Here is a 26,744-nt window from a genome sequence, read left to right as displayed (position 1 = left end):
GGTCGTGAAAGCACTATATAAATGCAAGTCTTTCTTTCTTTTATCATTTTTGAATATGATATACCTGTGCACATACCTATAGAGAGTTTCAGTAGCATTCTTTACACATATCTGCTGACTCCAGTGAAGTAACCTCTCGAATTCTGGAAGCTTCCAGTTACATAGAACTGGAGGCCTGTCGTAATATTGATATCCACTGATAGAGCAGTGCAAATTGTTGACTATTGCTGCAGTCTTTGTACAGCTGGTCATACAGTCTTTGCTGAGCCTCTGCCTCACGATACACCACTCTTTTTTGAGGTTGTCAGACCTGGTAGCACCTTCCCCAGAATTATTTGTTTGGATCATGGTGTGCTTCCTGCAATCTAAATGTTCTCCCAGCATCTCCTGCTGCACCATCTGATATGCAATAAGTGCACCTGCATCTATGATACTTACCTCTGAGAAGTCCTGTAATAATGCAGTGCTCTGCTCCCACTTACAAATTCTGTCCTTCAATTACCAACTATTATCTACTGTCATTGAACATTCACAATGACTTTTTCTTGTACATTCTTCTCTCAGGAAATGAACACATCTTTCCCTTCAATTCAATTCACTTTGGCAATTACTAGTTTTAACAGGCTGTTAACAAGCTTAAAAACATATTTTTTTTGGCACCGCATTTTAGCTCACGATATCTCGAAGCGCTGAACGTTAATTATATTACAAATTCATATTTGTGTTGTTTTACCATAGTGTTTTGTTTCTTCTCTTGATGCTTTACGCACAATTAAAAAAAATGTTAACACTTAAACTAAGAGGAAAATACGAGTCAATGGCCAAGCAATTTTCGGGCCCAGAATCGGCCGCCTAATCACGTGAGCGGAACTAGGAAGTAAAATTAGTCAGGTGCCCTCGTTATTATGAAACAGTTGCACTGTTGATTGGCATCTCACCTAATCAGGGACGTGAAAATCTGGCGTCCCTGATGCTTTATTTAAAGGCAGCCTGCATCTCTTAAAGGGGAGGTGCATTTGGCTGCAGGCAGCTTCTGAACATGAAAGGCCGAGGAGAAGCTTCAAGGCTCCACCGCTTCTTGGATGCAGCACCAGAGGTCTTGGTGGAGGAGGTCAACAAGAGGAGGGACGTCCTCCCCACCATGTGGCCTGAAGATATCCCACCGAGCTGCTTGGCAGCAGTGGGCATGGGTGGCAGTCGGTGTCAGTGCCAGGAGTATTGCCACCAGAGCATGGCTGCAGTGCAGGAAAAGATTTATGATCTGACCAGGATTGCTAAGGTAAGACTCCTCACTACGATCACACATGACTCTCTGTATAACCCTGCACTACCTGAAGGACCAGCACTCACAACCTTTCCCTCCACCGATTACCAGAACTCTCCTCCATTCACTGCAGCACACTTCACTCCACCTCCTTCTCCTCCTAATGCCACACTCGGCATCTCCTACTCTCCTCACTATTATTGCCGTAAGAGTCTAACCTCTGCCACCCTTCACACACTAGCAAGACTATTCTATCTTGACATGCCCATCCTCAAAGCACCTCACTAGGCTACCACTAGCACTCTCCCTTCTTTCTTACAGGGCACGCTCACAAACAATAGTGGAGAAGAGGCCAAGGACAGGAGAAGAGAGAGCGTCCATTCAGGTCCTTTCTGCAGTTGAGGAAAACATCATGCAGCATGTGGGGATGGGTCACGTCAGGGGAGTGGTGAATGGCGAGGCTAAAGGATGTGTCCTGCAGGGTTCTTCGCCATCTTACACTCTGTCCCTTCTCACTGAGATCTCACCCTCACAAAATATGCCTGACAAAGTGCAGCTGCTTTCAGCAGCCAGTCATCTGTCTGTCTCTGCTTATCCTTGACACTAAATGCTAATCCTTGTCCCTCTCTTCCCTTTCAGGTCAAGAAAATGTAGAATGCTCAGAGGCTGAGTCGCTGCAAGACAGCATCACCCAAGATCACATTGTATCACTTGACCTTTCTTTAGTAAGCACCAGCTCAGAGACTGGCACTACGCATACATTAGAGGATGAGCTGGAGGGATTTGCACTGGGAGACTCACTGAGCACTAATGTGCAGGAGAGTAGGCAAGGGGATGGGACAACCCTAGAAGTAGCCACACAGAGGGAGAGCTCGAATCCTGGCCCTGCTGCAGAAGACACAGATGAAGATCTTAAGAACACAGCCTACATTAAAAGACTGATCCCTATATACCAAAATCTTTTCAGCGCATTGGACAGCCTGTCAGTGAGCTTGCAAACAATGGCACTGAGCATGGAGGAGTCCAGCTCTAGCTCATATGGGATCATCCAGTACGGCATTGAGACCATGGAGCGAGGGGTCAGCTCTATAAACACTGGTGAGTGAGGTCCCAGATTGATGGAGCCTCTGGTTCCAGCTCTGACTGCTTCGCTGGGAGCTCAGACTGCTGCTGTCGTGGCTCTGGGGGTCTAGCACCTCTTCAGCCTTTCAATCCATGAAGGAGAGCATAGAAAGGAATGTGGAGAGCATGGATAGGGGCTTCCAGAGCATCACAACACTCCTTCACTGCTCTTACGCAGATCAGAGGCAGTTTAAAGACACATCCCCATGACAGTGGCATTGATTCCGTGGGAGAGACTCATGCTGTCCTTTCTCAGGATGTCAGCAAACTTACTCCCTTGCCAGCCTCTGACCCAGTGCCTTTGTTGGTTCTGCAGAGCCAGCTGGCCCAAACTTCTCCAGCCAATGCCGAGATATAGCAGTCTGCAGCCGGGTTTTCAAGGCCTAGAGCTGCTCGAGGTCGCCCACCACAACCATCTCAAGTGCCCTCAGTGGATGATCAACAGCCTCCTACCTCCCAGGTTCTTGCGACTGGGGAACCATCTTGTAGGAGCACTCAAATAGATAAATTAGCGCAGTGGGCAGGCAGCAACAGATTGCAACAGGTTAATTTTAGTTCAATATTAAGAGAAGGAAAGGTTGTTCAATTCACAATGTTAAGAAAAGAGTTTTTTTGCATTGATGTTGGTCTTCATATTCTTAGTTATGGAAGAGGAAGGCTCATGAGGTAGTAGTGAGATGGTAGTTGGAGGGCATTCAGATGGTGGGTGGAACGAGTGGGTCAAATGGTGGGACTGTTGGTGTGCTGGGGGAGTGTTTGCTTAGGAGAATCGTTCCTCAGTAATTTGTTGCCTTTCAGCTCCGGCAGCTGACAGCATGCTCGCCCTTGATCTTCCTCATCGTCCTCATCTTCCACTTTTTCATCTTGCTCCTTTACTTCTCCGATGCAGGATATCCCACCACGAAATTGGTAAGTGGAACGTCGATTTTGCGCCCAAGAACGTTTCCACCCCAATGTCTTCAATATAAAATTATACATTTTTTCTACATCTTGGGGGAAATTTTAGTCTAACCCGCCCGTCGAGAAACTGACTGGATCAGTCAATGGAGAGTAATATTGGACGCAATGTAAAACCGGCATTGCACCCGATCCCGTGGGTTTCCTGTCCGGTGAGTTAGGTTAAAATTACCCCCATTATCTCTGATAGGCAACTTTCTCTGTTGTTTTCTGCATTTCCTCTTTGTCTCTTTTGCTGTTTCTCTTTCTTATTTATCCTTTCTGATTTGTCCATCACACTCCCTTTTTCTCTTTTACTTTAGAAACAGAATTCTGTGGTTTCTCTCCTCATCTGTCTTTCTGATTCTCTTTCTTTTATTTGTGTCTCTGCAGTGTCCAAACCTTGTTCTTCTCTGTCTTCCTTATCTCTAGGCTGTAGACACGTTAGGTTAGATCTGTAACACAGGCACATGTAAAATGCTTTGGCTAACTCTGACATCATGATACTAGGTGCTGCTGCTTTCACCATTCGTACAGGGCCATTTTACACACATAACAAACTGGACTCTTTCTGTAAGAAATGACAGAGGGTTTCCACAATCATTAACAGCAATGAGGCAAGAGTCCAATCCAATTTCTGTCAAGCTTTTGACAAGTTATTTGGAACTATTTCAGAGACAGCGATACTCAAGCAGGCAGAGGCTGCTCAGTATTAATTACTTACAGGCTTCACAAAGGGGGGAAAAAAACCTACATTATATTAACTTCTTTGGCAATGTTTAATGTGAGACATTTTTTTCCATGAATGAAATGCAAGTCAAAACAAGAAAAAATGTAAAGAAAATTGCTAAGATTCTTACCAGCTGTGGGAAGCTCTGAATTCAGCCTTGACTCAAGCATCTTAGATATGATTACAAGAAATCTGCATCAATGCAATTTGCTTCTGGTTCTTGCTTATGAGGGGACTCTATTTGAAAAGAAAGCCTTATTTTTCTGTTGTTTCACTTTGATATTGTGGTGAATCAACCAGTCGAGAGAAATGATACCTGGAGAGCATAAACATGGGTAACTGTAAACTTGGGAAGTGCAGTGTATTTGACAATGGCTCTTTACCTAGTTCAGATTGTGTGCAGGCAATAGGACTCTGGTGAAATGGATTAGACACTGGTCCTTTGCCTCTCTAACCTAACTTCACATGAACATACAAAAATGATGGACAGGAAAACACCTACTGGTCGATCCAGCCTGTCCCACACAGTTGTGCGACCTTATGCATCACAATATATACACTCCCTCATGTCATTTCCTTGGAGAGGACAAAAAACAGATGAAAATCCAAGCCAATTAGGGGAAAAAAACTGGAAAATCCCTCTACGACCCTCTTAGGCAATCTAAAACTAGTCCAGGAGAGCACGCTGGCCCTGATTATGTTATACGGTACCTACCTCTTGTATGAGGTGATCTCTGCCCCAGCCAGAAACCGGTCCTGATCTCGCTTGAAGGAATTCAGTGAATCAGCATTCTCCAAATGAGCTAGCAGCCTGTTCCAGAGACTCACAGTTCTCTGGGAAAAGAAGAACTGGCTAACATCCCACCTAGTTCTGCCCTTTCATAACTTGTAAGTGTGACCCTTGGTCCTCCCTAACCTGTTTAGTTGAAATAATTATTCTACATATCTACATATCTTACATCACAATCTAATCCCTTCATTATTTTAAAAACCTTGATCAAATAACCCATAAGTCTATGCTTCTCTAAAGTATAGAGACTCAGCTCTTTGAGCCTATCTGGGTAACTAAGGTGTTTTAAACTGGGAATTAATCTCGGGGTCCTCCTCTGCATCCTTTCCAAAGCCTCAATATCACCATATGAGGAGACCAAAACTGGGCACAATATTCTAACTTAAAGCCAAACCAAGGTCCTGTACAGGGACACATTTATAGTGAATTGTCCTATGAATACACCCTGGAACCCTGTTCGCTTTAGCTATAGCTTCGCAGTATTGATCGTGGACCTTCAGAGATTGATGCACTATAATCCCCAGATCTCTTTCCTTCACCATTGGTTTTAATTCTTTTCCCTGTAGGGTATGTATGTTTAGCATTTGATCTGTCTACATGCATAACACAACATTTTTCTATGTTAAACATCATTTATCTGTTCCCCCAACACATAGAGATCTGCTTGGAATAGTTGAGCATCCCCTACAGTCCTAACTCTCGCACATATCTCGGTGTTGTCCGCCAACTTGCGGATCATTCCCTCACCACCTACATCTAGATCACAGATGAAAATAGTAAATAGTAAAGGTCCTAATACCGATCACTACGAGACACCAGTGGTAACCGGCCTCCATGCAGATTCAAATCTAGTCCAGACTGATGGGATCAATGTCTTCTCCCTCAGTTGTGTGTAAAGGTTCTGTATGAAATGAGCTTGGAGTAGCATTGACCGGATTCTGAAATGGGGGTCGCATTTTCCTGTACTAACATCGCTTAACTCAATAAACACAACATTTTTCCAAAGTTCTTTGCAGCCCAGCCTTCCACTGGTTTGGGCTGGGAATGGGCCGTCATGGTGGCTGTGCCCTTAAAAGGAGGCGCACAGAAGTGCACAGGCAGAAAGCACTTCCTGTTTTTGGATGAGACGTTAAACCGAGGCCACGTCTGCCCTCTCAGGTGTACGTAAAAGATCCCATTGCACTATTTCAAAGAAAAGCAGTGGAATTCTCCCCAGTGTCCTGGTCGATATTTATCCCTCAACATCACTAAAAAAGACAGATTATCTAGTCATTATCACATCGCTGTTTGTGGGACCTTGCTGTGTACAAATTGGTTGCCGTGTTTCCTACATTTCAACAGTGATTACACATCAGAAGTACTTCATTGGCTGTAAAGCGCATCGGGATGTCCAGAGGTCATGAAAGGCGCTGTGTAAATGCAAGTTCTTCTTCTCCTTGTTAAAGCTATCTGTGCTTGATTCTGTCATTTCATCTTCGTTTTGTTGCATTTGTTAAACTGCATTTTTTGTTTCTCCTTTTGCCACATACCAATCACGGAAGTTTCACTGCAATCTGCAACAGCCTGGTAGGATCTTGCTGGTAGGATGGGCTCCTTTTCAAATTCCTGTTGTTCTCAAGGAGCTAAAGATAGTAAGGATTTCCAGATGGTTCCTGAATGGCTGTACCTCAAGCAGGTTGTCCAGACCCTCCATTATGCAGGTAGCAGGTTAACAGACCCCACTGTAGGTCCCTGGGCATGCCAGCAAATTTGTGCCTGCAGCACCTACTTCTGTCCAGGGAGGCCTTTTCTGCAGGTTAGAATTGTACCTCAAGGTGGTATCCGGTTGCAGCGGCAGCAAAGTAGTCTTGAAAGGTTGCAAGTTGAAGGAGCACATTCAGACCGACAGATATACACACCAGCTGGGTGTCAGTACATGACCGTGCATCATGCAGCTAGGTGTTCCAAAATGACTTGAGTGTATAAGTGTGGCAAAGTTTCCCATTCCACAATGCATCTTAAAGGTGTGTCTTCCTGGAGTATGGATATCCATGAGGTGCAAAGAATGAGCTGTACAGTGTGTGAGGGCTTAGCATAAGTGAGAAATACATGTGGTTACAATTTTCAGAAAGCAACCTTTGGGCTGTCAGTAAGATCCATGGTACTCTTGGGTACTATTTCCTTGCCAGATTCTTTTAATGTTCCATTTTCTTCTTCGTCTGTTCTAAGGTCCTGCAGTGAGCATACATGGCAGTGAGCTTGCTTACAGCAGCTGCCAGCAATGATGAATTGGTGTCCTTTGGGTACCCTGAGGTGTCGAGTTGAATAACCTTCCTCACACCCACTTTGTGCAGCTGTATTTAGCCATCAGCAAATAGGGGGTCAGGTGCTCTACCAATCTGCCATTCGCCCACACCAGTTGTGTCTACACATCTGGTTTCCTTTCACGTCATTTACTACTCCCAGCCTTGGCCAAGGCTGATAAATATTTGAAATTGATTTTGGAGCTTGATAAAGGCTGACATAAATATCTGTCTTCATATCCTTAAAGATTATACATCCCATAATTTGGACCTGCTGACCAGAAAAATCCCCTTTGCTTCATTGGACTTGCTTCCTACACAAGAACAAAGCTGCACTTGCTCCCAAGCGTAATTATTCAAACGAGCTGAATAATTTCAGGACATTCCGTGCATTTCCCCACTGGCAGTTTGTGCCATCAAAGCAGCACAAAAACCTCAATTGCACTGGTAGCAGAATGTTAGGCCCCTGGTGACCAATGTTTGTTCAACATCTCTTGTAATCTACAAATATTAGATTGCTCATTATTAAAACAATATCATGTATTACCGCATCAAGGGAATGGAGAGCATGGATTCATTTTTTTGCTAAAAATAATGACCAGAGACTATGGGGCCATTTCCATGTCCATTCCATCCGGATTTTGGGGGCAGGTGGGGCACAATGGACCACATTAATGTGGCAGCAAAGAGTCCCATTGGATTGCTGTTGGATCTTGACCCAGATCCACTTTCTAGTCATCCCTGGGGTTGGGCATTGAAAGCTGCCATTCGAAGTAGGCAAGAGCTTCATGAGCCTATTCAATAGGGGGTGGGTAGGGCACTAATCCACCTTGCAACAACTGGACATACTGGACACCAAGGCCCTACCATGCCCAGGAATCCTGGTGGGAAGGCAGCCTTGAGGAAGTCCCTTATGTGGGAAAACCTTTAACATTCCCACAGATACTTTCATGTCCCAACTCTGACCCCATCCAAAGTCGGCGGGAATGATGTCACCGCCGGAGGGAGTCAAAATTTTTGGGGAGTCAGACTGCCATTGGGGACCCACAGAAACGGTCCCTGGCAAGGTAAGTAGAGATGGGGGGGTGGGGGAGTGGCAGTCGGCAAGTCTGCGATTGGTGTCGGGGTGGGGGGGGGGGGGTGGGAACCCGGGGCAGGGGAGCCCCAATGTATCCTAGTGGGGCCAGGAACCTTAAAAAAATTTTTAAAGTGGACTTACCTGGGCCTAGAGCCTTACTGCGCTGGCAGGTCAGAGGCCGTGCGAACCATAGTCCGGCCCATGGGTGAAATGGCGCACGCATCCCGATGACATCATTGTGATGTGACACCGCCACTTAAACTAGGCCCCCGCTCCTCTGGAGCAGGCGACTTTCCCATGCCTGAAGACAAGTAAGCAAAAATGGTGGGAGGCGAGAATTTGTTGGGAACACAACGCGAACCCCCCCCCCCCTCCCCCACCATTTAACCCCTCCCGCCTGCATCTTTCCTGCCAGGCAGGATGGGGGGCAGGAATTAAAACCAGCCCTAATGTTTCTCATGTGTTTCAAGAATATCACCTGTCTCTTCTGAGATTTTCAAACAGTCTCTTTGCTTCTTTGAGATTTCAAAACTGGCCCTCTCATGGCATTTTCCATCCAGCAAATGCCATTTTCAACAGAACGGAATAGTTTTTTTTTATTCGTTCACGGGATGTGGGCGTCGCTGGCAAGGCCGGCATTTATTGCCCATCCCTAATTGCCCTCGAGAAGGTGGTGGTGAGCCGCCTTCTTGAACCGCTGCAGTCCGTGTGGTGACGGTTCTCCCACAGTGCTGTTAGGAAGGGAGTTCCAGGATTTTGACCCAGCGACAATGAAGGAACGGCAATATATTTCCAAGTCGGGATGGTGTGTGACTTGGAGGGGAACGTGCAGGTGGTGTTGTTCCCATGCGCCTGCTGCCCTTGTCCTTCTAGGTGGTAGAGGTCGCGGGTTTGGGAGGTGCTGTCGAAGAAGCCTTGGCGAGTTGCTGCAGTGCATCCTGTGGATGGTGCACACTGCAGCCACAGTGCGCCGGTGGTGAAGGGAGTGAATGTTTAGGGTGGTGGATGGGGTGCCAATCAAGCGGGCTGCTTTATCTTGGATGGTGTCGAGCTTCTTGAGTGTTGTTGGAGCTGCACTCATCCAGGCAAGTGGAGAGTATTCCATCACACTCCTGACTTGTGCCTTGTAGATGGTGGAAAGGCTTTGGGGAGTCAGGAGGTGAGTCACTCACCGCAGAATACCCAGCCTCTGACCTGCTCTCGTAGCCACGGTATTTATATGGCTGGTCCAGTTAAGTTTCTGGTCAATGGTGACCCCCAGGATGTTGATGGTGGGGGATTCGGCGATGGTAATGCGGTTGAATGTCAAGGGGAGGTGGTTAGACTTTCTCTTGCTGGAGATGGTCATTGCCTGGCACTTATCTGGCGCGAATGTTACTTGCCACTTATGAGCCCAAGCCTGGATGTTGTCCAGGTCTTGCTGCATGCAGGCTCGGACTGCTTCATTATCTGAGGGGTTGCGAATGGAACTGAACACTGTGCAATCATCAGCGAACATCCCCATTTCTGACCTTATGATGGAGGGAAGGTCATTGATGAAGCAGCTGAAGATGGTTGGGCCTAGGACACTGCCCTGAGGAACTCCTGCAGCAATGCCCTGGGCCTGAGATGATTGGCCTCCAACAACCACTACCATCTTCCTTTGTGCTAGGTATGACTCCAGCCACTGGAGAGTTTTCCCCCTGATTCCCATTGACTTCAATTTTACTAGGGCTCCTTGGTGCCACACTCGGTCAAATGCTGCCTTGATGTCAAGGGCAGTCACTCTCACCTCACCTCTGGAATTCAGCTCTTTTGTCCATGTTTGGACCAAGGCTGTAATGAGGTCTGGAGCCGAGTGGTCCTGGTGGAACCCAAACTGAGCATCGGTGAGCAGGTTATTGGTGAGTAAGTGCCGCTTGATAGCACTGTCGATGACACCTTCCATCACTTTGCTGATGATTGAGAGTAGACTGATGGGGCGGTAATTGGCCGGATTGGATTTGTCCTGCTTTTTGTGGACAGGACATACCTGGGCAATTTTCCACATTGTCGGGTGGATGCCAGTGTTGTAGCTGTACTGGAACAGCTTGGCTAGAGGCGCAGCTAGTTCTGGAGCACAAGTCTTTAGCACTACAGCTGGGATGTTGTCGGGGCCCATAGCCTTTGCTGTATCCAGTGCACTCAGCCGTTTCTTGATATCACGTGGAGTGAATCGAATTGGCCGAAGACTGGCTTCCGTGATGGTGGGGATATCGGGAGGAGGCTGAGATGGATTATCCACTCGGCACTTCTGGCTGAAGATGGTTGCAAACGCTTCAGCCTTGTCTTTTGCACTCACGTGCTGGACTCAGCCATCATTGAGAATGGGGATGTTTGCAGAGCCTCCTCCTCCCGTTAGTTGTTTAATTGTCCACCACCATTCACGACTGGATGTGGCAGGACTGCAGAGCTTTGATCTGATCCGTTGGTTGTGGAATCGCTTAGCTCTGTCTATAGCATGTTGCTTCCGCTGTTTAGCATGCATGTAGTCCTGAGTTGTAGCTTCACCAGGTTGGCACCTCATTTTTAGGTACGCCTGGTGCTGCTCCTGGCATGCTCTTCTACACTCCTCATTGAACCAGGGTTGATCCCCTGGCTTGTTGGTAATGGTAGAGTGAGGAATATGCCGGGCCATGAGGTTACAGATTGTGCTGGAATACAATTCTGCTGCTGCTGATGGCCCACAGCGCCTCATGGATGCCCAGTTTTGAGCTGCTAGATCTGTTCTGAATCTATCCCATTTAGCACGGTGGTAGTGCCACACAACACGTTGGATGGTGTCCTCAGTGCGAAGACGGGATTTCATCTCCACGAGGACTGTGCGGTGGTCACTCCTACCGATACTGTCATGGACAGATGCATTTGCGACAGGTAGATTGGTGAGGACGAGGTCAAGTAAGTTTTTCCCTCGTGTTGGTTCGCTCACCACCTGCCCCAGGCCCAGTCTAGCAGCTATGTCCTTCAGGACTCGGCCAGCTCGGTCAGTAGTGGTGCTACCGAGCCACTCTTGGTGATGGACATTGAAGTCCCCCACCCAGAGTACATTTTGTGCCCTTGCTACCCTCAGTGCTTCCTCCAAGTGGTGTTCAACATGGAGGAGGACTGATTCATCAGCTGAGGGAGGACGGTAGGTGGTAATCAGCAGGAGGTTTCCTTGCCCATGTTTGACCTGATGCCATGAGATTTCATGGGGTCCACAGTCAATGTTGAGGACTCCCAGGGCCACTCCCTCCTGACTGTATATCACTGTACCGCCACCTCTGGTGGGTCTGTCCTGCCGGTGGGACATGACATACCCAGGGATGGTGATGGAAGAATCTGGGACGTTGGCTGAAAGATATGATTCTGTGAGTATGGCTATGTCAGGCTGTTGCTTGACTAGTCTGTGGGACAGCTCTCCCAATTTTGGCACAAGTCCCCAGATGTTCGTAAGGAGGACCTTGCAGGGTCGACTGGGCTTGGTGTTTTGCCGTTGTCGTGTCCGGTGCCTTGTGGTCCGATGCCGGGTGGTCCGTCCGGTTTTATTCTTATTATGACTTTTCGTAGCGAGATTTTACAACTGAGTGGCTTGCTAGGCCATTTCAGAGGGCAATTAAGAATCAACCACATTGCTTTTTTCCTTTTTTATATCCTGGAAAAGAGATACCGAGACTTCATCAATTTCGAAAGCAAGCCACTCAAATTGAAGAAGGAACTGTCGGTCAAATAAATACAAATTAAACCAATCACAAAGTTTGTATATATTTGAAAATTATATGTTAAACTCCCTCTCAAGCCTGTTACCAGGGAGGCTACAACAATACACTTTACAACATTGTATCAACATTGGTATAAGACTGTAACTGGCTGTTAAATTCCTGAAGCATAATGACTTTTAAACAGAACTAAAACCTAGACAAAAATACATTGTTTTTGTCATAAACAGTTACATTTGTTAAGATCTTGTTAATGCCCAATTAAAAGTTAACATGCAAAACTCCCCACGAGTAAAGAAACAGTGCTGGTTGTTATTAGCTCCAGCTCAAACCTGCCGTTACATAAGGAATAGACGAGCAAGGCTCCACAAAGTCTTACTGCAGTAGCCTGCGCTGTATGAAATGGGGTTTGTGATTTGCAATCAAACCCCTTACAGGCTCTGATTTGTCTTTTGTGCCCCACTTGTACCTTTTGCTTAAAACTCATTCTGACAAAGTAGCATTCCATGTGTTCTTTGCCAGGCGTGACACTACAAAAAAATCTTCACCAGAAATCCTGCAGCATTACCCCAACACCTACACCCCATTTTTACACTTGCCTCTTGCAGATTCTGCTGTTTTATTGGTATACTCCCATTGGTGGGGGTGACCCCTTCAATATGGAGATAAAAGATGAAGCGCAATAGTCATGTGAGTTGTCCACTCAGGTGGACGTAAAAGATCCCATGGCACTATTCGAAGAAGAGCAGAGGAGTTCTCCCCGATGTCCTGGCCAATATTTATCCTTCAACCAACATCATTAAAAAACAGATTTTCTCGTATTTATCACATTGCTGTTTGTGGGACCTTGCTGTTCGCAAAAATGACTGCTGCGTTTCCTACATTACAGCAGTGACAATACTTCAAAAGTACTTCATTGGCTGTAAAGCGCTTCGGGACATCCTGAGATAGTGAACGAAGCTAAATAAATGCAAGTTATTTCTTTCTAAAGGACACAGCAACAGTATGGGCAATGATTACAGGCCCCCTGTAATACATAAGTTCATCCAGCACCTCATACAAGTAAAGGTTAATTTCTTAAGTTTAACAAACAGCAAAATAATTTTTTTTTTAATGGATTTAGTTATATTCTATTAGATCGTTTTGGCTTTTCCATTGTCCCTTTACTCATTCCAACCAGCAAGATTGGGATTCCACTGCCAGAGGAAGTAGGTTGGAGAAAAGATCTGCTGGCAGATTTTTATAAATTGATTTCCTGGATGTAATCACAGTGAAGCAGTTGTTTTTCTGTAAGTCCACAGTGATGATACATGATACAGGGTGTTTGGGGTACTGTGAATAAACTATTTGCTCCATTACTGCTGAGTGCAAGACTCCAGCTGATTTTTACATTGCAATCAGTACTGGCATCCCCTTGTTATCCATTCCAAACTACTGTCAAATGTGCAAAACAATATTTTTTAAAATTTGTTCTCAGGATGCAGTCAACACAGGACAGTCCACATTAATTTGCAATCCCTAGTTTCCCTGAGCAGGTGGTAGTAACTTTTCTCCTTGTATCACTGCAGTCCTTTTATTTTTGTTTTGTAACAATTGTTTTACAACTAAGTAGATTGGAGTCATGTGTAGGGCAGGACAGGTAGGGGAGGCAGGTTTCCTTCTCTGAAGCAGATTAGTGAACCAGTTGGGGTTTTATGACAAGCCATCTTTGATGATCATTTCACAACTTACCATGGTGGTGGTTGCTAGTCCAGTGTCATAACCACTCTACCATAACCACTCTACTTACACAGAAATGTATGAACCTGCCATTTTGGTCATAAGTGGCTATTTTACTCTGGAAAATTAACTGTTCTCCTCATTTTCAAATGAACAGAGGAAATCATTCCCCTGGATATTATTTATACTTAAAAAATAAAATGCATTGTTATTGCAATAGGTTTCTGTAAAGTCAAAAATAGTTACTGTAGCAGTATGAAGGACAGAGTACAGAAATGAACTGGGCATGACTTACGGATATCAACATGTGCAAAATATGTAACTGTAGCAATAAAAAAAACCTTTTTATTCCTGATATTTTTATTTTAAAAATACAATAGTTTAAAGCTGAACCACGAAAAATCCAGATTCCCTTTTATCATGGGGAGAGGGTGGAATTGTGATGATTGTTCTTTTCTTTCTTGTGATACAGTAATCAGTAGAATTACGTAACAGCACGGCAATTTGGGCTCATTTAAAAACAAACCTTTCATTTAGAAGTTGAAACGTTGGGCAGTAAAGCTACAGAATAGCTATTCACAATTGTATTTGTTTTAGTCACACAGCACTGCAGGAAGGAGAAGCAGTAGAGCTCTACCCCACCCCAACAAGGAAAAAAAATTCCAATGTTACATCTAGTACCTCCGTACCTTTCCCATTGTGCTTTCGGATCTAGTTAACATCACCGTCCACTTTTCAGGGGAAACAAGAGTTGACCAACAATATTCATCACAATGAGTCCATTCAGAAATGATGCAATAACTTTTCAAAGCAATCGAAGAGGGATCATCTTGTGTGCACTAATATTCTTGCCTGTTTAATGCTGATAGATGAGTCATTATTTTGCCTTGCCTGGCCAAAAAAAATACGGTGTATTAGGCTTTGTAAGCAATCAGCACTTTACAAAAATAATTACAATGGTGACATTATATAATTTGTTTCAATATGAATCAGACCCCCCTTTGTCCAGCTTTATTACTTAACTGATGCAAAGCCTTCCATACATATATATAGTAAATAAATGAGAGCCCAAAGGATAAATGGGCAACACGTTTGACAGAATGCTTAAGAAAACTTGGTTGCAAGACACAGAAGCACTTTTTGCAGTGGCAACCTGTTCCATATTAGATGGAAAAGGCATAGAAATTATAAAAATGGATATTTTTAATTTAATAATTCCTCAATGAGCAAAAGTAATTTTGTTTGCAAAGTAAAAGGAGAAAAGGTTAGTATTACCCTCACTACTGATTGGGTTGGGAGTTGCTGGAGCAGGGTGTGCCTGATTAGTTAGACATTTTCCAGCCCCCTTCAGCTCAAAATTTTTTTGCCCAGTAAGTTGCTGGAAGTGCGAGCTGATAACAGCGCAGTGAGGGCAACGGGGCATCTGGGACCTTAGTGAATGACGGGACTAACAGTCTATCTCCTTAACCAATGAGATTTAAGGATTGAGAAATAAACAGAGGAAGGACTGAGAAGGAGGGTGAATTAGAGTCAAATCAGGCACAGAAAGATAAGTAAAGTGAGGGAAAGATTGGATTAAGAGGGAGAGAAAAAAGAGACAGAAAGGAAAAGTAAGAAAAAAAATAAAATTGAAGGACTGAGACGCCACACTTTTAATTGTTCACTTTCTGGGCCAGATAGGCAGTTATTAAGAATTATCACATCGTTAAAAGGGTAGTTACACTATTAATTACTAGACTTACTTTCGAGTTTAATGGGCAATTAATGTGAAAATGCAGCAACTTCATGAAACTCACTGGGAGGTTAAGGGCGAGATGCCATTTTCGCGAAGCTAACGGTGGAGCAGCGCAAATCGACCGGCAACGTGTGGCGATTCGTAATTCATGGGGTATTTCTTCCTCGCCACAAGTTGCTGGCCAATTTGCACATTAATAACGGCGTGCGTTGTTCACACCCCATTATTTTTCCAGCAATTTCTGGCCCATTATCTTTAAACAAAATATACAAACACTTCGAAAAAATCCATTGTTGTGGGATTTCTTCACAGTCAGCCTCGGAGAGAAATAACATGTCAGAAGCACTGGCTCAATCCTGTTGGGCTACTCATCAAAGGACTTCAAGGACATCTGACTAACAGCATGTTGCAATTATGTGGAAGAGGGTGTCAAGTGGCAGACTAGTATATTTGTGTAGCTTGACAAGAAAATCATCTAGCTTGGCTAAGTGTACCCAGTCAATGTGCATGGTGTGTGGAGAGACATAAAGGGCATGATTTTAGTTCAGAGCCAGGAACCCAACGTGTCTGTCGATATTCGTGTGGGGAACCCGGAAGCCAAATGAGTGTGTTGCAATCTGTGATTGCAACACAATTGAAGGTAAATATTTGTGCTTTTTTAAAAAAAACTAAACTTAATTTAATAAATTAAACAAGGCCAGTACTTGGTTCAACCTAAAAATAATGTGATTGGCATTGTAGTAATCAATTAAATAAATAAAATAGTTATGACCGGGCAGGAGATGTGTTGCAGCTGCAATATGTGGGAGCTACTGGACAGTTTTGTCCAGGGCGTCTACATCTGCGGTAGGTGTCTGCAGTTCAAGGAACTTCGGCTCCGAGCTGAGGAGCTGGAGTCCGAGCTGCAGACATTGCGATGCATCAGGGAGGGATAACGTTACCTGGACACTTTGATCCAGGAGGCAGTCACGCCCCTTAGACTAAATACCATAGAATTGGCACGTGGTCAGGGACAGGAGGGTATGACTGCAAGTGAGGCAGGTACGGGGATCCGGGAGGTAGCATTGCAGGAGCCTCAACCTCTGCACTTGTTCAATAGATGCGAGGTTCTTGCAGCCCTTGTGGACGAGTGCAGGGACTGCAGGGAGGATGAGCAAACTGGCCAAGGCACCGTGGTTCAGGGGGCCATTCAACTGGGGGGAGTAAAAAGGAATGTGGTTGTAGTAGGCGACAGTATAGTTAAAGGGATAGACACTGTTCTCTGCAGCCAGGAGCGAGAGTCCCAAAGGCTGTGTTGCCTACCCGGTGCCAGGGTTAAGGTCATCTCCTCAGGGCTGGAGAGAAACTTGGAGTGGGAGGGGGAGGATCCAGTTGTCGTGGTCCACATAGGTACCAATGACATAGGTAGGACTAAGAAAGAGGTTCTGCTGAGGGAGTTTGAGCTGCTAGGGACTATATTAAAAAGCAGAACCACAAAGGTGATAATCTCCGGATTATTACCTAAACCACGAGCAAATTGGCACAGGGTAAATCAGATCAGAGAGATGAATGCGTGGCTCAAAGATTGGTGTGGGAGAAGTGGGTTTCGATTCATGGGGCACTGGCACCAGTACTGGGGAAAGAGGGAGCTGTTCTGTTGGGACGGGCTTCACCTGAACCATGCTGGGACCAGTGTTCTGGCAAATCGAATAACTAGGGCGGTAGAGAAGGCTTTAAACTAAATAGAGGGGAGGAGGGCTCAGGTGGGGCGAAGTTTAGATTGATAAAGAGAAAAAACAAGGAAGTAGTACAGGAAAGTGATGTGGGTAATGATAAACAGAGTGTGTCAGGAAGGGACAGAGCGTACAAACATAAGAGTGCACTAGCAAATGGGGCCGGGGTAGGAAAGAATGATAAAAAGACAAAATTAAAGGTTCTTTATCTGAATGCGTGCAGCATTCATAATAAGATAGATGAATTGACGGCACAAATAGAAACAAATGGGTATGATCTTGTGGCTATTACAGAGACGTGGTTGCAAGGTGACCAAGGTTGGGAGCTAAATATTCAGGGTTATTTAACATTTCGGAAGGATAGGAGAAAAGGCAAAGGCGGTGGCATAGCTCTGTCAATAAAGGATGAAATTGGTATAATAGTGAGAAATGATCTTGGCTCAGAAGAACAAAATGTTGAATCAATTTGGATGGAGGTAAGAAATAGCAAGGGATAGAAATCACTGGTGGGAGTAGTATATAGGCCCCCCAACAGTAGCTACACTGTAGGGCAAAATATAAATCAGGAAATAAGGGGGCTTGTAAAAAAGGTAATGCAATAATCGTGGGCGATTTTAACTTTCACATAGATTGGACAAATCAAATTGGCAAAAATAGCCCTGAGGAGGAGTTCATAGAGTGTATTAGGGACTGTTCTTTAGACAAAGACTTCAGGGAACCAACCAGGGAACAGGCCATTTTGGATCTGGTAATGGGTAACGAAACAGGATTAATTAATGATCTCAAAGTAAAGGATCCCTTGGGAAGCAGTGATCATAACATGATAGAATTTCACATCCAGTTTGAGAGCGAGGATCTTGGGTCTGAAACTACTATATTAAACTTAAATAAGGGCAATTATAAAGGAATGTGGGCAGAATTGGCTAAAGTGGACTGGGTAAACAGATTAGATAGTATGATGGTGGATAAGCAGTGGCAAACATTTAAAGAGAGATATTTTATGACTTGCAACAAAAATATATCCCTGTGAGGAGGAAAGACTCCACAAAGAGGGTGAACCAACCATGGCTAACTAAGGAAGTCAAGGATGGTATCAGGTTAAAAGAAAAAGCATACAACATGGCAAAGATTGCTGGTAAGTTCGAAGATTGGGAAAACTTTAAAAATCAGCAAAGGATGACTAAAAGAATAATAAAGAGGGAGAAAATAAATTATGAGAGTAAACTAGCAAGAAATATAAAAACTGACAGTAAAAGCTTCTACAAGTTCTAAAAAGGAAGAGGGTAGCTAAAGTAATTATTCCTTAGAGGATGAGACTGGGGAAATAATAATGGAAAACAAGGAAATAGCAGAGGATTCGAACAGATATTTTGTATCTGTCTTCACAGTAGAAGACACTAATAACATACCAATAATAGTAGAAAATCAAGGGGCAAAGGGGAGGGAGGAACTAAAAACATCACTATCACTAGAGAAAAAGTACTAGGTAAACTAATGGGTCTAAAGGCTGACAAGTTCCCTGGACCTGATGGCTTGCATTCGAGGGTCTTAAAGTGGCTACAGAGATAGTGGATGCATTGGTTGTAATCTTCCAGAATTCACTAGATTCTGGAAAGGTCCCAGCGGATTGGAAAACCGCAAATGTAAAACCCCTATTCAAGAAGGGAATGAGACAGAAAGCCTAACATCTGTCATTGGGAAAATGCTAGAATCCATTATTAAGGAAGTAGTAGCAGGACATTTGGAGACTCATAATACAATCAAGGAAAATCAACATGGTTTTATGAAGAGGAAATTATGTCTGACAAATTTATTAGAGTTCTTTGAGGAAGTACGGGCAGGGTGGATAAAGGGGAACCAATGGATGCAGTATATTTGGATTTCCAAAAGGCATTCGATAAGGTGCCACATAAAAGATTACTGCACAAGATAAGAGCTCATGGTGTTGGGGGTAATATACTGGCATGGATAGAGGATTGGCTAGCTAACAGAAATCAAAGAGTCGGGATAAAAGGGTCATTTTCAAAATGGCAATCTGTAACTAGTGGGGTGCCGCAGGGATCAGTGCTGGGGCCTCAACTATTTACAATATATACCAATGACTTGGATGAAGGAACAGAGTGTCTTGTGGCCAAATTTGCTGATGATACAAAGATAGATGGAAAATCAAGTTGCGATGAGGACACAAAGTATCTGCAAAGGGAAAGTGACAGGTTAAATGAATGGGCAAAAATTTGGCAGATGGGAAAATATGAAGTCATCCATTTTGGGAGGAAAAATAAAAAAGCAAAATATGATTTGAATGGAGAAATACTACAAATGCTGCGGTACAGAGGGATCTGGGTGTCCTTGTACATGAAACACAAAAAGTCAACATACAGGTGCAGCAGGTAATCTGGAAGGCAAACGGAATATTGGCATTTATTTCTAGGGGGATGGAGTATAAAAGCAGGGATGTCATGCTACAATTGTACAGGGTGCTGGTGAGACCACACCTGGAGTACTGCATACCGTTCTGGTGCCCTTATTTAAGGAAGGACATACTTGCATTGGAGGCAATTCAGAGAAACCCGCGACCTCTACCACCTAGAAGGACATGAGCAGCAGGCACATGGGAACAACACCACCTGCACGTTCCCCTCCAAGTCACACACCATCCCGACTTGGAAATATATCGCCGTTCCTTCATCGTCGCTGGGTCAAAATCCTGGAACTCCCTTCCTAACAGCACTGTGGGAGAACCGTCACCACATGGACTGCAGCAGTTCAAGAAGGCGGCTCACTACCACCTTCTCAAGGGCAATTAGGGATGGGCAATAAATGCTGGCCTTGCCAGAGACGCCCATATCCCATGAATGAATGAAAAAAAAGGTTGATTCCGGGTATGGAAAGGTTGTCTTATGAGGAAAGATTGAACAGGTTGGGTCTATACTCATTGGAGTTTAGAAGAATGAGAGAATGAGAGGAGATCTTATTGAAACATACAAGATTCTGAGGGGACTCGATAGGGTAGATGCTGAGAGGATGTTGTGGGGGAGTCTAAAACTAGGGGGCATAGTCTCAGAATAAAGGGTCGGAAGACGGAAATGAGAAGGAATTTCTTCTCCCAGAGCGTCGTGAATCTTTGGAATTCTTTACCCCAAAAAGCTGTGGAGGCTGAGTCATAGAATACATTCAAGGCTGAGTTGGACACATTTTTGATCAGCAAGGGAGTCAAAGGATATGGGGAAAGGGCGGGAAAGTGGAGTTGAGGTAAAAATCAGATCAGCCATGATTTCATTAAATGGCGGAGCAGGCTCGAGGGGCTGAATGGCCTACTCCTGCTCTTATCTTTTATGGTCTTATGGTCTTTTCAGGTTTCCCGCACTCCAGGCAGCCAGATTGAAAGGCTGGCTGCCTGTCGGAAGGGGGAGGAGCCACGAATCGGAGAGGGGGGAGATAGGAAAAGAGAGATTGTGGGCTGTGGAAGAAATCGGAGGGATGGGGGATGGTGTGGGGATGTGGATAACATTGGGTGGGCCTTGGATAAGATCAGGGGGTCCACCAGTAAGGGGGTGGGGTCCACCATTGGGGGGAGGATTGGCCGATCGTGGGGGTCCAATCATACCAGGTGAGCTTGATGGGCCTGGAAGAAGCACTCCTGCTCCTCCAGGCCCCCAATCAGTGCGATAAAGGCACTCACCTCATGGATCCGGCCCCTCCTGCCTGCTTTCACCAGCTGTGAATCAGAAGTGATGGGAAACCCGAACAGGTAAGGTTAAATTTGTTTGACATTTCTAACACACAAAAAATTAAGTGCCTCAATGAGGTACATTGCCCTTTTAAATATCGGCCCGCCGGCGTTAAGAGGGGGAGGGACTTTCAGGTTTCTGTTACGCATCCAAACCCGGAAGTGGAGCAGGGATGTGGTCACGCTCCAAAAACCCACTATTTTTACTGCCCGTCTACCCTCAACCCACCCATTCTTCAGGGTTAAAATTACCCCCAAAGAACCTGTTTGAAGCCATCCTGCATGGCATCAAATGTATTTTTTAGTTGGACAAATCGAATGACAGATTCATAATAGTTATCACTTGAGACTTCCGACAACTCTACCTGTTATATATATCGACTGCGCGGGTACTGGGCTTTATAGAAAGTATGATTTATTTTTCCTATATTCTGTCAGTGTTCCACGCATGTCCTTCCCGACAGATTATCTGAGGAAACTCTGAATTGCATCATTTAATTACATTTATATTGACTGGTCTTACGTCATGGCAATTACATATTACACTCAGGAAGCTCCTAATTGCTCAGGATCAAAGATCAAGGTTGTAATTAATTGGAACTTTTATAAGTGAAGTAAGTAACTAACTATCTTTTGCTGGTAAAGCTGTTAATATTTCCCCAACCAAAGCAAACAAGTCCCAATAGTACACAATTCATTAAACTATATCCTGCTGGGAAAAGGTCAGGCATTCGCGCATTAATCTTTATGTACGTCAAACTTTCAAAGTTTAGTGTTTAGAGATAAACAACAGAGATAATATGCTGGAAATCATCAGGAGACAGATATTTCACTAATCTGGTTGATATCAATGAGAAGGACTTTTTCTGCCTTTTGTCTTATCTCAGCATCCCAGTAGCAATGTTCTCTGTCCTTCAGAGTTTGATCCCCCTTACTTAAGGCATTGGTCCCACACAATGATTCATGATGCTCCTCCCCTTCTTCACCACGATCAGATAGTTCAAAACACATCTCTCTTGAGTTTGGATTCTTTTTTTCTGCTCCTGGCTCAACGGTAAAATCTCTCTCCATGACTAATAAATTACAGCCCTTTGGCGATTTTGGATCCTGTTGACCTTCTTTGGCTACTTGATGATGACTTATGCTCCATCCTATAGTTAAAGTTTAGGATAGAGTCCATCTCTCTTTGGCGAACTGTACAGTTAAACTGCTTCCGTACAATCATTAGGTTTGACAGCACAGATCAAGTCATAGAATCATAGAATGATGCTGCTTAGAAGGAGGCCATTTGGCCCATCATGCCTGTGCTGGCTCTTTGAAAGAGCTATCCAATTAGTCCCACTCCCCTGCTCCTTCCCAATAGTCCTGTAATTTTTTCCCCTTCAAGTATTTATCCAATTCCCTTTTGAAAGTTACTACTGAGTCTGCTTCCAGATCATTACAACTCGCTGCGTAAAATAATTTCTCCTCCTGTCGCCTCTGATTCTTTTGCCAATTACCTTAAATCTGTGTCCTCTGGTTACCAACCCTTCTGCCACTAGAATTAGTTCCTCCTTATTTACTCTATCAAAACTGTTCATGATTTCGAACACCTCCATTAAATCTCTCCTTAACCTTCTCTGCTCTAAGGAGAACAACCATAAGTCATAATTTATTTTTGCCTGTGATCTCAGACATGTTCATGAACAGTGTCCAGTTGTTCACTTTGTAAAGGGGTCATGGCGTTACCATCTGACACAGTGAGGCAAATATTATGCTGTACGTATGGTAAAGTTTTTGGTTACTGGAATATTCGTTGCAGCAATGTGTCAATACATCCGTAATAATTATCCAACCCTTTAACACTTGCACTGCTACAAAGAAAGAACAAGAGATACAAAAAGACAGACAGGAAGAGATTGAGTTCCACAAACGGAGAGCATCTCAAGTTGTATTTGAAGCCATGCGTGAGGCTGTGCTCTGTCCCACCAATCAAATTCTAGCAAGGTTGCCCACAATATTGTTCCTAACCTCTTGCCCCAGGTGGCTAGCTCCCAAACCTTTGGTGCCATCATAATTGTTCCATAATTGAGAACTGCTCTGATGTACTAGTCTTGTCATCAGTTATTTTCCTGGCACTCTTTCATCTCTTTTTATTTGTTCTCAGGATGTGGGCGATACCGACAAGGCCGTATTTGTTGCCTAGCCCTTCTTGCTTTGAAGAGGACAGATTTGCCAGGTTATGGGGAAAAAGCTGGGGTGTGGGACTAATTTGGACACCTCTTTCAAAGAGAAGGCACAGGGCACGACGGGCCGAATGGCCTCCTTCTTTGCTGTAAGATTCTATGATTCTCTCCAGTCACTAAAACAGATTATCTCATCATTTTCATATTGCTGTTTGTGGGACCTTGCTGTGCGCAAAATGGCTGCCGCGTTTCCTACATTACAACAGTGACTACACTTCAAAAGTACTTCATTGACTGTAAAGTGCTTTGTGACGTACTGAGGTTCTGAAAGGCGCTATACAAATGCAAGTCTTTTGTTCTTTCATTCTATGTCCAATAAACACTCAGGTTGGTGTGGTAATCTCTCTGGAATATTCCTTTTCGATATAACTACAAGAGGAGACCCTGGTGTGTAACTGTAGCTATATGCTAGCTCCCATTAGGGGGGCCTTCTAGTGTTCAGTTAGCAGTATACAACAATAATACATATCACCATCTTATTTTCTTGGGTTTCCATATGGAAGACCCCCTGAAAGCTCACCCGTTGAAAGAAGCCTCAAAACTTGCATCCAGCCTCTTCAAATTGGCGGATCAGAAAACGGGCTGCCAGCGACCTCGAATAGGTTTTTTTTTTTAACTTCTTAGTCAGCAAGGAGGAGCAGCAGTGTTGGAAGTCATCTGGTTGCTGGCTTTTGACATCAGCCAGAGGGTCAAGAAAACCAGCAAACTTCTCAGGCCCGTCGTGGGGCATAAGTCCCTTCCCCTTGATCTGGGACGCCTGCCCATTTGCAGTGCATTCCTGTGCCTAGGCGAAGGCAAGGACGCGCTAATGGGTTGAACCTGAAAATTCAGCCAGGTTCAGCGGTGCTCCAGTCGGGTGCACTTTGCCATCGCTCCACCCATCTTGCACTTGGGCATAGGAAAATCAGGCCCTAAACGTGGCCCTCGAGGCTTCATGGCACAGATCTCCGTGGCTCCCGAAGACAAAAGCTTTACACCCCCGTCATAAAACATGGTTAAAATACAATTGCTGTGAAGATGGTTTTTTTTAGTAATTGCAGATATCAGACTCCTCAAAGGAGTATAGGATGTGTGCTTCTGGATGACACCTCTATATGACACGGTGATAGGAAACCATTTGACGACGGGATTTAATTTACTGGGAAGTTTATAAAATAGTCAATTGTGTTGATTCGTATCTTATTCTTCCAGCTCTGGCATGGAAATTTCCATCCCACCCATTCCACATCTCCCTGTGATTTCCACCGCCTCCCCACCAGAATACACCTGCTTCCCCCCCTTCCCCCTCTCGCAATCACTACATTGTGTCTATTTCCTATTTGCACCTCACTCAACTTGCCCCATTTTTGTGTACTTCTATTTGCTGTCTGTCTGAATTAGTGCTGGGATTCAGCAAGCAACTTGAGAAGGTAAAGGAATGTTAATAGGGGATGGGGCTAACCCAGCTTTCGTGTCATAAAGTAAAATGGCTCTTTTTTTTAAATGTTATGCACAGAACCCTTTCACTTACACCAGGCCCTTGCTTCCTTTTAGCTAGAGAAAAAACAGCACCAAAATGGCACTACGTGGAAACTGCATTGAGGAAAATGTATGATGGGGGTCAGACAATACTGGGAATAAAGAAAGACACTTGGAGTGGGAGAGATGGAATTTCTGGACTTGTTAAAAAATGTTCCAAGCACTCCAAATGAGTGCATATATTATCTGCATGCCCAGGATTTGTGGGCACCCATTAATGTTTAGTTCTGATGTTGCGCACATCAATGGTGACTCTCGGGATCTTTGTACATGTTAGATATCTAAGGGTAATTATATCACCCCTGGTGCTTGGGTCCTTGGCATTCATTTGTCCATGGGCACAATTTTAAAAGTGAAAAACGAGTGGGTTGGGGACGGGGGGCATTCAAAATCGCAACCATTTCAGACCCGCCCCCAACCCGCCCATTTCCAGTTTTCTCTGGGGCGGGCGACCAAACCGCTCCCAGGAGGCGGGTCAGGCCTTAAAACCTTTCAAGGAGGTTGTGGGCCTCCATTTTCCCACAGTTTCTGATTTCAACCCCGGGGTGGGAGCCGGGATTCCTGGGCCTTCTCTTTCATGCTACGTGAAAGGAGGCGAGAAGGCCCAAGACTAACAGGTAGGTGGCTTTCTGGCACAGCTTGTGAGCCCGGAGGAGCAGGAGTGCTTCTCCAGGCCCAACAAGCCTACCTGCAGTGACCCCCACAACGATCGCAGACCCCCGCCCCCGATCTCTGCCCCCCCCCCAACAATCGTGGACCCCCGATCCCACCCCCAATAATCACGGACGCCCGAGATGACCCATGACCCCCCCCCATGATCGCGGACTCCGACCCTGATCTCCAATCGCCCCCCAAGGATCGCGGATCCCCGACCCCGATTCCCCCCCCAACACTCACGGACTACCGACCCCGATCCCTGATTCCCCCCCCCCATGACTGACCCCCGATCCCTTCCCCCATGACTGACTCTCCCCGTGACCCCATGCCAACTCATGCCCCTGCGCCAACCCATGCCCCCTCCCCCCCCCCCCCATCCATTCAAATAAAGACTTACCTGAACACGTCCTCTGCCTGGCTGGTCTCCCCTCCCACTGAGACCAGCCTGTCAAACCCGTACTTCCAGGTTTCCCGTCCGCAATTTGACCCCCGCCCCCTTCCCGGCTCGGAGTCAAAATCATGCCTCATATCTCAGTAATGGTGCTCATGTGCTTTTGTCAAGATTTCTGCCCGATTTGGTGAGTACCTATTGGCTTGCAACTTCCAATTCACCCATGTCTTGGATTGTACGAACTTGTTGTCAAGTTGTGCATTGGGTTCACATCATGATGTTCAACGTCCGGTTTCGGTTCTCAGCCTCAAGTGTCAGTGGTGCATTCCCATAAGTCTTGTTGGGATTCAAAAGGTTGCAGTCATTTTCATCTTGGGGTTATAGCTGTGCCTTCACATTGATTCTGTGACAATGCTCGCAAGCTGGATTTGCCCAGTCTGATAATTTATCAACATTTTAACACTTGTTTCTGCAGCAATGCTTCATGTTAATGAAGTAGCTTCCAAAAATTCTACTTCTCTGGATCATCTGGACTTTCATAGGAACATAGGAATGGGAATAGGCCATTCAGCCCCTCGAGCCTGTTCTGCCATTCAATTAGATCATGGCTGATCTGTGACTGAACTCCATTTACCCGTCTTGGTTCTGTCACCCTTAATGTCCTTACCTAACAACAATCTATCAATCTCAGTTTTGAACTTTTCAATTGACCTAGCATCAACAACTTTTTGGGGGAGAGAGTTCCAGATTTCCACTGCTCTTTGTGTGAAGAAGTGCTTTCGCATTTTTTCCTAACCAGGATAGGAAGTAGTCCTTATACCAAACTGCTTGTCCTAACAGGTATGAAACAACGGAACGACAAAGCCAAGACATTTCTCCTTCTGGTGACATAATACCACTATTAACCAACTATAGTAATTAATGATCCACTTTACAATAGACTATTCGTGCAAAAGCTTTACTTTAGATGTAGCTTAAACCCAATATTTCTTGGAGCCTTTTAACTGCACCACAGACATCCTTGTTTTAAACAATGATGTTATCAGGCTATAACAAGGATGCTTGCCAAGAAAAGCCTTTTAATACTTGGTCCTTAAGGTTCTCAGAAATTGCTGGTGCATCGTGCATTATACAGCCCA

General features: G+C 44.9%; 1 long non-coding RNA gene across 1 annotated transcript in view; it reads left to right on the top strand.

Annotated features, from left to right (window-relative positions):
* Positions 1–23,348, top strand: part of LOC137332760 (uncharacterized) — a 46,149-nt gene extending 22,801 nt beyond the window's left edge. The window contains exons 3-4 of the long non-coding RNA XR_010965742.1: positions 3,185–3,295; positions 22,961–23,348. This is a non-coding gene — a long non-coding RNA (uncharacterized lncRNA). The remainder of the gene's footprint in view (positions 1–3,184; positions 3,296–22,960) is intronic.
* Positions 23,349–26,744: the final 3,396 nt, after the last annotated feature.

Source organism: Heptranchias perlo, chromosome 15 (genome assembly GCF_035084215.1).
Source record: "Heptranchias perlo isolate sHepPer1 chromosome 15, sHepPer1.hap1, whole genome shotgun sequence".
Taxonomy (NCBI): Eukaryota; Metazoa; Chordata; class Chondrichthyes; order Hexanchiformes; family Hexanchidae; genus Heptranchias; species Heptranchias perlo.
The sequence above is the reverse complement of the archived record's forward strand: the minus strand, read 5'-3'. Positions and strand labels throughout refer to the sequence as shown.